The 13,374-nt window shown below is 36.9% G+C and overlaps 1 long non-coding RNA gene across 1 annotated transcript; it reads right to left on the reverse strand.

Annotated features, from left to right (window-relative positions):
* Positions 1–263: 263 nt before the first annotated feature.
* Positions 264–9,559, reverse strand: LOC130540770 (uncharacterized). The gene is made up of 3 exons (XR_008954768.1): positions 9,297–9,559; positions 5,843–5,897; positions 264–508 (listed from the first exon to the last, which is right to left on the reverse strand). It is a non-coding gene; the product is annotated as an uncharacterized LOC130540770 (long non-coding RNA).
* Between the last annotated feature and the right edge of the window lie 3,815 nt (positions 9,560–13,374).

Here is a 13,374-nt window from a genome sequence, read left to right on the forward strand (position 1 = left end):
CTCTGTGGCAAAGAAATTAAAAAAAAAAGTTAACTTTGATTCTGTGACAAAATGTCTGTAAACACAACAAAACTTAGTCATGGTCCCACACAGAGTGGCTTTATTAAGCTGTCTGGTCCTGACTTCTCCCAAAGTAAAGCTTTAAAACTCCTTAAACATATTTACTAGCCTTAAGCAATCAATGGTAAATGACCTTAATGTTTACTTCTAGTGAAGAACACTTCACATCTTAAGGATACAAAAGTAGTCCAAGCATTCAATGGTTAAATAGAGCAAACAATTTTTTATTTATCACCTCGGGCCTGAAAAACTGTTGCATACAGCAGTCATAAGCAGTGTCCACTTTTAATACGGTATTTGCAACTCAAATGTTTTCTTCTTCAATTTTAATCTGCAATTGCAAATTCCATAGTCCCTTTTGTTTGCATATCCTCAGGGTTTTGTTCTGCCAAATCGTTGGCTCACCACTTTCCATGGTAATTTATAGAACCCGGTTCACTTTGTGTCACTACAGGTTATAAATGAAAATGAAAACAATTTGCTGTTAAGAAATATTTCTGAAACAAAATGCAAATAACATATTGAAACAAACTACAGCTATTTTAAAAGAGCAGTGCAGTATAATTATAGGGATTGTATGATAGTAAATTTTCTTTTTAAAAACATAGTCTTTCTCTCTGAGGGTATTCTTCTGTATTTAAATTAAAATACTTTCTCTTAGGAGCCTTTTTTCTATTTCTGCTTTTCCCAGTCATTTGGCTTCACTGGACTGTGGTGGGAGTGGGGTTCTTAGAGATATTCCTGAGGGTTTGCAAATTCATCTGTACACCAAGAATTGCTGCTAAATAATCTATACATTCATGGACCATTATTTTAAAATATGACATAAGTTGTAATTTATAATATTTGAAATTTATTTAAAACTAGGCCAGGTACAGTGGCTCACACCTGTAATCCCAGTACTTTTGGAGGCCAAGGCAGGTGGATCACCTGAGATCAGGAGTTTGAGACCAGCCTGGCCAACATGTCTCCACTAAAAATACAAAAATTAGGCGGGCGTGGTGGCGGTTGCCTGTAATCCCAGGTACTTGGGAGGCTGAGGCAGAATTGCTTGAACCTGGGAAGAGGAGGTTTCAGTGAGCTGAGATTACGCCTCTGCACTCCAGCCTGGGCAACAGAACGAGATTCCATCTCAATAAATAAATAAATAAAAATTTATTTAAAACTAAAATGAAATCATGACATTTTCCTGTTGTCCATTTTCTTAACAGATTGTCAAATATCACCTGTATCAAATGAATATTCTACATGTAAATCTAACAAGGAGTTTCTTATATTTGTAGCGAAACACTTCTCTATGTAATTTGTTGATTAGTAGTTAGAATTGAATTAGTCATTAAAAGAATCACCATGAATTGATAGTGTGATTCTTTTAGAGAAGAGTCTCTTCCTCATGAGCTCATGAACTTCTGGAAATTACTTGCTAAATTTTATGTGTACAAACATATATGTTTATTTTTTTCTGAAGAGAAACTCGATAGCGGTGTTCATCCAGTTTTTAAAGGTGTCTGTGACCATAGTAAGATTGGGAATTACTGTATGAAGAAACTATATGAGGCTGAAAATAGTGAGTAGACTGAATTTTCTTGGAATGATTTATATTTTTAAAAAATGTATAAAAATTCTCAAGTCTGCAAGTAAGAAAAGCTTTTGTATGTTACTTTGTAGTAGAGTGTGGCATATTCCAACAATAAATTGAATACACTCTCGTAATTGCCTATAAATAAGGAAAAACTCAAACTCTTCATTCTTTCAGGGAACTATTACCAATACTCACCTGTGTTTTTATAATTAAGTCACTTTTATTTTGTCCTCTGTATTTGTAAGGAGCTATCATTTACTGGAAGGAATATTCAGACCAGAAATTGAGAGGTTGGTTTTAATTTCTTTTCTGTTGCCTGATCTTTTAGCGTTGGGATAAAAAATTGTGACTTATATTCTAAAAGATGGTAAATTAATTAAAATAATTTTTTAGTTGTCTGATTTTAAACAATCATGATATCCAGGCAACTGACTGATAAAAATGTTTCTTTTTAAGCTAGTCACACTGGTATCAAGTAGTTATAAATTTAATTTCCCTTTCCTTCAATATTTGTACCTATGGAACAAATTTAACTATATATTCCCATTTGTTTACTGGAAATGCTAAGAAAAATAGATATCTGTAAACACATAATACTCAGAAAATTGAAATATGCTTTGTATTTCCTAGAAAATTCGGACTTAGTCATCAGAAAACACATAGCGCACAGACCACACATTTAATGCTTTTTCCACTTTCTTCCCCATACTTCATTCTAGTTTAAGACCTTGAATTCCACATCTATACCTTTGATCCTAGATAACCTGGTAATGTAATTTGGGCAAAGGTGGATTGTTCTTTAGTAGCCATATAGTGGTGTCCATAATTAAATATGTACGGACACAACATTTCTTTTTCAAGATTGTGCTATGGCCAGCCAACGAATAAGAGACCTTAGGCTTTCAAATATCACAAAATTCTTCAACAATATTCTGTGTTTGAGAACTCATATATTTCTTACTGACACCAGGTAATGTTATTTCAGCAATGACTTTTGACTAGTAAGCTAGGATATTTTATATTTTTAAATAATTTATTAAGATCAAATTTACCTACATCAAAATGCGTAAATCTTAAATGTAAAATTAAATAAGTCTTGACAAATGAACACACACAGGTAAACAGCATCTCCATCCAAATATAGAACATTTCCATCTCTAGCTAAGGTTTTCTGTACACACCACTTCCACAGGCAACCACTGTTCTGATTTTTATCCCTATAGACTAGTTTGGATTATACATGAACTTTCTGTAAATAAAATATAGTATGTACTGTTTTGTATCTGGCTTCTTTCATATGAACTATTTTTAAAAATCTGTCCTATTGTTTTCTCTACAGTTTGTCTTTTTGTCCCTATTTTGGTACCACAGTATATATATATGCCTGTCCTGCTAATGGACACTTGGGCTGTTTTGGCTACTAAAGACAAAGCCACTACAATTTTTTGTTTGTTTGTTTTGTTTTTTACAGAGTCTCACTCCTGTCACCTAGGCAGGAGTGCAGTTGTGTGATCATGGCTCATTGCAGCCTTGACCTCCTGGGCTCAAGTGATCCTTCCACCTCAATTTTTATTTTTTTTTGTGATCCTTCCTCCTTGGCCTCCCAAAGTGCTGGGATTACAGGCAAGAGCCACCATGCCTGGCATAAAAACATTTTATACAAGTCTTTGTGTCAACATTTGTTTTCATATTTCTTGAGTAAATACCCAGGAGCAAATATGCTCACTTATAGGGTAGGTGTGATGGTTAATAAAGGTGTCAACTTTATTGGATTGAAGGATGCTTAGATAGCTGATAAAGTATTGTTTCTGGGTGTGTCTGTGAAGGTGTTGCCAGAGGAGATTGACAGTTGAGTCAGTGGACTGAGAAAGGAAGACCTACCCTCAATGTGGGTGGGCACCATCCAATCTGCTGCCAGCACAGCCAGAACACAGTAGGCGGAAGAAGGTGGGATAGGCTGGCTTGATGAGCCTTCTGACTTTCACCTTTCTCCCCTGCTGGATGCATCCATCCATCCCTCCCTCCTGCCTTCGGACATCAGACTCCAGCTTCTTTGGCCTTTGGACTCTTGGACTTACACTAGTGGTTTGCTGGGGGCTTTTGGGCCTTTGGCCACAGACTGAAGGCTGCATCGTCAGCTTCCCTACCTTTGAAGATTTTGGACTTTGACTGAGTCACTATTGGCTTCTTTCTTCCTCAGCTTGCAGACGGCCTATCATGGGACTTCACCTTGTGATCAAGTAAGCCAATTCTCCCTAATAGACTCCCTTTCATATATACATATATCCTATTAGTTCTGTCCCTCTGGAGAACCCTAATACAGTAGGCATATGTTTAACTTTATTAGAAATTGCCAAGCAGTTTTCCAAAATATTGGTACCATTTTATAATTCCACCAGCAATGTTACAGGAGTTTCAGTGTCTCCATATCCTTATCAACATTTGGTGTTTTCAGCTTTTTAAAATTTAGCTATACTAGTGGGTGGGAAACAATATTATCATTGTAGCTTTAATTTGCATTTTCCTGATGATTAAAGATGCTGAACACTTTTAAATATGTGTTTTATGTATTTTTTATTATAGTATGTTCCCAGTTTTAAAAATTAGACTTTTATTAACTTGTATGATTTTTTGTGTTTTCTGGACGTGTGTTATATGTGCGTGTGTATGTTTGTGGCTTGACTTTTCATTTTCTTAACACTTTTTTTAGAAGCATGGACATTTTTAATTTTGATGAGGTCTAATTTATTATTTTGTTTATTTTATGATTAGTGATATTTATGTACTCTCTAAGAATCATTACCTCCCCTAAGATTGTGAACATATCCTTCCATGATTTCTTATAGATTTACAGTTTTAGCTTTTACCATTAGGTCTATTATCTGTCTTGAATTAATTTCTATTATAAATTGAAGTAATTTGCATTCTGGTCACTTGTCCCACCACCATTTGTTGAAAATATTCTGTTTTCCCCACTGACTCTAAATGTGGTGATCTATTTCTGGAACTCTATTCTGTTTCACTGATCTATTTTTCCATCCTTATGCCAATGCCATGCTATTTTGATTACTGTAATATTATAAAAAGTTTTGAAACCAGGTTGTATTAGTGCTCTAACCTTGTTTTTCTTTTAAAAATCATATTTGGCTACCTAAAGTTCTTTGGGATTTCTTAAATATTTTAGATTTATCTTGTAAATTTGTATAAGTAAACTTACTGGGGTTTTGATCAGAATGGTATTGAATCTATACAGAATTTGGGGAGAATTGACATTGTTTCAATATCGATTCTACTAATTCCTAAACATGGTATGTTTGTTTATATAGGTCTTCATTAATATCTGTTAAAATATTTGTAATTTTTTATTGTAAATTATTTTTAAATTTTACTTTCAATTAGTCATTCTAGTATACACAAGCACAGCTTTTTTTCTACATTGACTTCATATTCTACAACCTTGCTAAATTTACTTATATCTAGTGTTTTTTGGTTGTTTGAGATTTTATAGATAACATCTATATGATAAATTTATATACTTTTAAATTTCTGTGAATAAAGACTTAATACTTCCATTCCAATCTTTATCCCTTTTACGCTTTTTTGGTCTTTATCACACTGACTGGATTCCTGAAGTTGAGGGACAAAGGATAATATCCAGTATTTTGCCAATAAATATAGTGTAAGTTACAGGTTTTCACAGATGCCCTTTATCTGAACGAGGAGCTTCTCTTCCATTCTTAATTTGTGAATTTTTATCATGAATGGTCCCTGTATTTTGTTAGAGCCTTCCTCTTCTTTATTCTGTCAATGTAATAAAATGTATTAATTTATTTTCTAATGTAAATTCTACTTGGCTATGACATATTCTTTTAAAAATATATTTCTGCATTTGATGGATATTTTTAAATTTTGCATCATATATTCATGAGGGGTATTGGTGGGGTAGGAAATCTGATCAAGAGTTTTGCTACAAAGGGAAATTTTAAAATGGGGCAATAACTCGGAAAGTATAAGGTGTGGTAAGATTTTTTTTCTTTTAGCGTGGGAGAAATTAGAAGTGATCTTAAATAGATGTTTTTCTTTTTTTTATATTTATTTATTATTTGCTCATGTTCACTTTTCCCCAAGTCTTTAAGATAGATTACCAAAAAAAAAAAAAAAAAAAAGTAAAATAGAAAGGGAGTCAATTAGTAACTTTACCTTTTTATAAGGCCTTAAAACTTATCCCTTCCTAGGAAATAGAATGGGCATCATCCTGTATTTTGGAAGAGAAACAGGTGTAGTTACTGTATGGCTGTCCAGGTAGACAGAAGAACTCAAAATGTGATGTGGATGCCGGTTTTATAACCCTGTGACATACACACCACAGAGCCCAATCCCCGGCTTGTGAATTATTTTTTTGTTACTAACATTAGAAGTATATAACTTTGGTATTTATTTTGCCTGGCTGCTCCCAAAATCTGATTTTACGTTACTTTTCTTATTACAGGTAAAATAGCATGATATGCTGGTCAAATTGCTTTTTTATTTATGAAATGAGTTCTGGAATGTCATCTGTCTTTACAAGTAGAAACACACTGGCATTTTCCTACTTTTATTTTAACAATTTATTCTCAAGGTTATGCTTATCAATTCTACTTTTACATTTTATAATCTTCATTGGCCAAGAATAACATAATTCTTTTTTAAAATTAAGTGTAGAAAGGTTTTGCTTCAGAGTAAATGAGCCATTTTGGCTGGTCAGCTGTTATTAACATTTGTAATCCATATTTGCTTTTTAATTTTCCTGATAGCTGAAAGGAGTTAATGAAACAATTTCCTTATGAATCAGATACCTTATCGAAAAGTAAAACTATTTTTACCCTCAATTTTCTTGGACTTTTGTTAAAAAAAGAAGATTCACTCAATCTCTCTACCATATATAAATTACCACAAGTAAAGAACCATATTATTCTACTTTCTTAGATTATGAACACCTTAAAGGAAGGCTCTTTTTTATCCTCACCACCTAGAATAATGTTTGATATGTTGAGAGGCACTCAATAAACATTTAAAGAATCAATTTAAATGCCTTAAAATTTCTAAATATGCCAGTCCTTTTCTAGAAAACTCATTTTCCAAGGTGCTTTTGCTTATATAGTTGGTACTATAATTTAGATTTGGTAGATCTACTCTTATAATAAAACCTATATAGGGCTTAGATCCTATTTTTATTTTATCTTCAAATTAAATTTGAAATTTGAAGAACTATTTTAAGAGATTTCTAATTTCTAATTTCTTTAAAGGATTATAAAACATTTTGAAGAATTTTAAAATGGGCAATTTAATATGCTCTAACTTCTCTTAAAATATTACTTCTGCTTATTTTAATTTTTTCTTTTGTATTTTATATTCTGTTCCAAATATGCTCTCCTCTTAATTTTGACATTCCTTTTTTTCCCCTATGGTAGTAGCTCTTGAGAGCATCCAGATCTTTGTGGCATTTCTAATTGTGACTTCTCAGGTCTTTTGAAATCTGAGATAGTTGATATTGCCTAAGTCTATTTCATGCCTACACTCCCTTTTACTCATATATCCACGTTCCTTTTCATGTATTTAGAGTTAATTTCTTTTGAATGTTCTTCCTTTCCCTAAGGACTGATAAACTTCTACACTTTGGCTGTTTTCTGGAGGCATTAAAAATACTGCTTCCTCCGTTTTATTTTCTAGGATTTACTTATTCATTCACTTGTGGCAGACTGGCATGTTTACTACTTGAGACCGTCATTACAGCAGTTACTACTGTTACTGCTTGAGACCATCATTTACGAGACTGAACGAAGGGACGAACATAGAAACGAAAACTTAAGACAAAAGAAACTGTTTTAAAGGATCCAGGGGAAGAAGAGAGCTCCCTGATTCTAGTGATCAAAGGCAGCCCCCTTGAGCTTCCACAGCCCTTCCTATTTATTGGGTAGAAAGAGCAGGGAGGAGGCAGTAACGATTGGTCAGCTGCTCAATTGATCACAGGTTCATATTATTGCTAACAAGCTTCAGATGTGCCTAATCATAAGCAACACTGTGCTTAGGCCGTGACTGCCCTCAGCGTTCCTTCTGGGTGGCAGATGCAGTTTGTCAGTTTGCCAACATCCTGCTTTCATGAGAAACAGTTTGCAGGCCAGGCATGGTGGCTCATGCCTGTAATCCCAGCACTTTGGGAGGCCAAGGCGGGCGGATCACAAGGTCAGGAGATCGAGACCATCCTGGCTGAGATGGTGAAACCCTGTCTCTACTAAAAATACAAAAAAATTAGCCGGGCGTGGTGGTGGGCGCCTGTAGTCCCAGCTACTGGGGAGGTTGAGGCTGGAGAATGGCGTGAACCCGAAAGGCGGAGCTTGCAGTGAGCCGAGATCGCGCCACTGCACTCCAGCCGGGGTGACAGAGCGAGACTCCATCACAAAAAAAAAAGAAACAGTTTGCTGTTTGCTCATATAGCCTCCAGTGGTATACTGACTTGATCATGACCCTCATTCTTTCAGCCTCCAATTCATCTCTCCCTTTTTGTTATTGAATTACTTGAGAAAGGCAATTGCAAAATGTGCAACCTTCAATTGCCGGTTGGTGGTTTGTTCTGTCTTCGTATTCAGCTCATACTGGGGGATCCAGGCCCACGGTTGGGATCCATGTGTCCCTCCGATCTCCCATTCCATGGTAGTACACACCTTGAGGGCACCCACACTGTTTGTTCATTTCCTGCAAAAACAAGCATACCCTGGTCCCCAAGTTAGTAAATCTACCAAAACAGAAGCAAAGGTTTTTGTGGCTGTAGCCGGGAGGCATGCCATTGCAGAAGCATTTGTTCTGCAAGCTACAGCTCAGCCTCTCCCTCTTTGGTTAATTGCCACGGGGTAAAACTTTCCATTGATAATGAGAAGCAGGCTCTTTCTGATTAACAGAAGGCACAGAGAAAACAAATCGAAGCCTCTCCCTCTCGTGCAATAGCATAGTAAAAAAACAATCCTTAAGCCTTCAATTTGTACTGTACAGGTGGGTCTATTAGATGCTATGGGTTGTGATAGATAAATCTCTCTCCTAGTTGTACTCCCAAATTCCCGACCTCCTCGCTTCTTCTTACATAGAGAAGAGGGCAATTTACAGGGAATAAGCAACAGTTGAGCCAAATCCGCAAACTCATTTCTCCTTATGTGGAGAAGGGTGCAATTTACAGGGAATAAGCAACAGTTCTGCAAGATATTCTCCTGGTTTAAAACCTAAAATCTTATGACATTACCGCCACCTGAATTTCTCCTTCACAATCCGCATCAACAACTCCCGGGACTACAGTAATACCCGTAAGTTAAGATGACTTTTACCGAAAATTACTCCCATAGATCAAATTTTTCTACACTTATAACATTTAGCATTTTTGCAACCACAAAAGAAGATGGTACAAGCCAATTTTCATCCTCCCTCTCCTGTTCATCACTCTCGATAGGTGCTGTAGGTGGGGCAAAAAATTCTCTCAACCCCTGAAATAACAGAAGATGGCACGTACCAAACTCCAAACAAAAAAGAGAAAAGAAATAACCAAATTCTTCCCCATGTTACCCTGATCAAAAACTTCCCGTTCTTTGTACCTCTAGGGTACTGACCAGTACCTTTTTAGAGCACTGACCTTATGTTGCTGCCAGCTGACTTGTAACAGTGTTTCTTGTTCGTCTGGTTGGTTGTAGTTCTTTTCTTTTCCAGCAGATCTTCCTCGTTCAAGTCCCTATAGGACCCTATCTGTCCCTATCTGTCTCTGCCTGTCCCTGCAAGTTTCTGCTAGTCTTTGCTAGTCTCTGCTAGTCCTTGCTGGTCTTTGCTAATCTCGGCTAGTCTTTGCTAGTCTTTATCTATCCCTGTCTGTCCCTGTCTGTCCCTGTGGTCCCTGTTACTTCCTGCAAGTCCTTGTCTTTCCCTACCTATCTCTATTTGTCTCTATTTATCTCTATTTATCCCTACTTATCTCTATTTGTCCCTGCAGGCCTCTTCAGTTCCCTTCAGGTCTCTTCAGGTCTCCGTTTGTTCCTGATAGTCCCTGTTAGTCCCTGTTCAGGTGCCACTTGTGGCAGACTGCCCTGGTTACTACTTGAGACCGTCATTACAGCAATTACTACTGTTACTGCTTGAGACCGTCATTTAAGAGACTGAATGAAGGGACAAACGTAGAAATGAAAACCTAAGACAAAAGAAACTATTTTAAAGGAAGGATCCAGGGGAAGAAGAAGAGAGCTCCCTGCTTCTAATGAGCAAAGGCAGCCCATTGAGCTTCCACAGCCCTTTGTATTTATTGGGTAGAAAGAGCAGGGAGGAGGAGGTAATGATTGGTCAGCCGCTCAATTAATCACAGGGTCATATTATTGCTAACAAGCTTCAGTTTGCCCCAAAAACACTGCACTTGGGGCATGACTGCCCTCAGCATTCCTTCTGGGTGGCAGATGCAGTTTGTCATTTTGCCAACATCCTGCTTTGAACATCCTGCTTTCATGAGAAACAGCTTGCTGTTTGCTCCTGTAACCTCCAGTGGTATACTGAGTTGATCGTAACTCTCATTCTTTTGGCCACCAACATTCACTCTATTCTTTAAAGAAGACTACATTAAAATTCTTAGTTCATTAATATCATTGCAAGAATTTTTCATAGAGAAAAAGTGATTTAAAAATGCACTGAGAAGATGAAATTGTCATGAACTGGAATTTTGCTACCTATATATCCTCAATTCTTTTATGGAATCACTTTTTTATATATCAGAAACATAAGCTCATCCAACAGAGCAAATAATGTTTCCTGTTTGACTTGGAATTCATTGGTATATTAATCCTAGCTACCCTATGAAAGAAATGTGCAGGGTTGAAATATGAAGGCACATCCACTGCCGGGAAAAAAAGTCATCGAAACCATTATTTACTTGTCTTCATTTTCTGAGTTCAACCCTTAAAAACATCTAGTGTGGTGAACAGAATGAATGAGAGCAAATTAACTTTCATTTTCCAGCAGGGGGAGATGGGAGATGTACGGGAGTGAATCAATCACTCCGCCACTCGCTGCACTGACAGCATTCATCCGCGTGAGCAAACTTCTGTGTGGGCAATGCCAGTGAAATTTATTTCTCAGAGCCAGTTTACTGCTTATATTCAGGGTGTCTCATCTTTCTGGCAATCAGGATAAATTGTGTCTCGGTAATAACATTGTAGCAAGCTATTCTTTACCGTGAGGAGCCTGTAATGACTGTGTCTTACATTTGCATTAATTCTGACAAGATTTACTGGTGCTTGCTGATCTGTAAATTTCAAAATGGCAAACAGCAGCAAAGGTCAACACAGCAATAATATTAATAGCTTTAGAAAAAGGTTGAGAGACTCGGAGATTCCAGATGATAGCTTGAGTGAGGGAAATTCAGTGGATGTTTGTTATCTTCGTGGGTCCTATTACTCTACCCTTTCTTTTATGAGGTAATTATAGCACCCTAGCAAAGGAAGCATGAGGTCGTAAAGGTCAATAACGGGGAATGTAGTTTAATCATAGGTAATATTTTTCCAGAATAGATTTCTTATTAACACACTTGGAAAATCTGGTGAGAAGATATAGATCCTTAAGTGTTATAGTTTTTATCTACAGCACATAGTTAAAACTTTTTTGAAGGTTAAGGACAACTCAGTAACATTTACCACTCTTCTTTATAATATATTCCTCATTAAATGAAAAACTCAGGGTTAGAAAAGCATGTTTAAATATAAAGAAATATACTTTCCTTGATTTTTTTAGGTTTCTTGTAGGAGAACATCATCCTGGATTTTCTCTCTTGCTTGAAACATTTCCTGATGCCTCTAGAACAAGTTAACCATTCCCCCTTCTGTATCATCTCTTACCCAGATGGCACAGAGCTTTTTGCTGCTGATGCTCTCTTTGCATTGTCCTGTAATTGTTTTGTTTACTTATACTGCCCCTGTCTATACTCTATTGTCTATGGGGTAGGAATTGTGTACTTTTCATGTATAAGAGTACTTAGTTTATAATAGCTGCTTCACAGCTATTGTAGTGAAACCTAGACTACCTGAAGGCATCTTGGTAACTGTGTACGTTGTGGACAAACACCTCTTTGGTTCATATATGAAAATAACGGTCAGCTAATTTTAGTATATGGAGCAAGAAGTTCCTGTGGGAAAGATGTTGAATAGCTGTAATGTATAGAACATCCAGATTGCAATCACCGCAACGACATTGATCAAAATAGTTGGACATGGTTTGACTACTCCAGATGTTCATCTTGAAGAAAACCTGGATGAGGTCTTTAGTTTAGGCAACCTGAAGACCACAAAGCAATGGATGTAGAATAACGGGATCTACTGTGTGGGAAGAGAACTAAGTGCAGTTTGCTCTATAGTCAAACTTAAGGGGCATTATATCCAGCAAATGCTAAATGATATTGAGAGGTCTGGTGTAAAGCGTGCTAGCTTTTCTCACTAACGATATGAGGAAAATACTAAAGTGGAAAAGGAAATTTATCCTTGTGTATGCATTCTCTTTTTATTTTGTTTCATGTCTTTTAGGCCCTGTGGTGATCTGAGCCAAGATTTTGCTTGTGTTAGAATCCTTATTATGCTTTGTAGGAAAATCTCAATCTTTACCCACAGAGTCTTCATTGACTAGATTCCAAAGGAAGTTTGGTTCCACTAATGACTTGGTATAAATACTCTTGGATAACTTTTCTGTTTGTGGGCCTGCACTTATTTGTCTTACATTGATCTCTGAATGCTCTGAGTTTTTCAGGCTAGATATTAAATTTTCCCATATATGCCAATTAAAAAGGCTGTTTTCTGTCTTTTTGTTAAGGAGAGTTGTTTCCCGATTGGGTTCTGAACCAAAGCAGAGTTTACATTAGGCTGAAGGACTATGCCAGCTACTCTGTGACACAGTTCAATATCCTTGGCAAAAATGGCTCATTGTTTTTCTTTTGAATCATTAAACATCTGGTGAGACGTGAGCCTTGGGGATATAGACTAAGGATGAAAGAAGGCAAATGTATGTATTTATGTAGACACTTGTCTTGTAATTGCTAACATGACTAACGTCATAAAGAACAGGAGAATTAAAAGGGATGGCCACCATGGGGAAGATACTTCTCCCTCTGCAGGTGGACTGTGGTAGAGTGAATTACCACCACTAATTCTTCACCTCTCCTTATATCCATGCCCTTTGCTTTGTAATTGGAAGTTATTCCACTGCTGACCAAATGTGCTTTACTACCTTTAACTTGGAGGTTGGTCTTGTGCGTTGCTTTGGCCAATGGGATGTCAGCAGAAATGGCACAAGCAAAGACTTGAAATATGCTTGGATGGTTGGGCTTTACCTTTTGTTTGCCATGTAAAGAGTTTCTGCTCCATAGCTGCCATCCTTTCAGCATGGGCACCAGAACGAACATACTGGGGTGAATCTGAGACCAACCTACGAAGAATACATAAGCCCATCAGGATCCTGTAGTTTGAAGCAGGTTTGCCCAGCTGAGGTCAGCTGAATTCCCTCCACATGACCACAACCCCGTGAGTGAATGAGAGTAAGTGGTGGCTGTTTTTTTTTTGTTTGTTTGTTTTTTGAGGTGGAGTTTCACTCTGTTGCCCAGGCTGGAGTGCAGTGGTGCGATCTTGGCTCAATGCAACCTCTGCCTCCTGGGTTCAAGCAATTCCCTGACTCAGCAGTCCAAGTAGCTGGGA

The sequence above is a fragment of the Pan paniscus genome, chromosome 15 (genome assembly GCF_029289425.2).
Source record: "Pan paniscus chromosome 15, NHGRI_mPanPan1-v2.0_pri, whole genome shotgun sequence".
Lineage (NCBI taxonomy): Eukaryota > Metazoa > Chordata > Mammalia > Primates > Hominidae > Pan > Pan paniscus.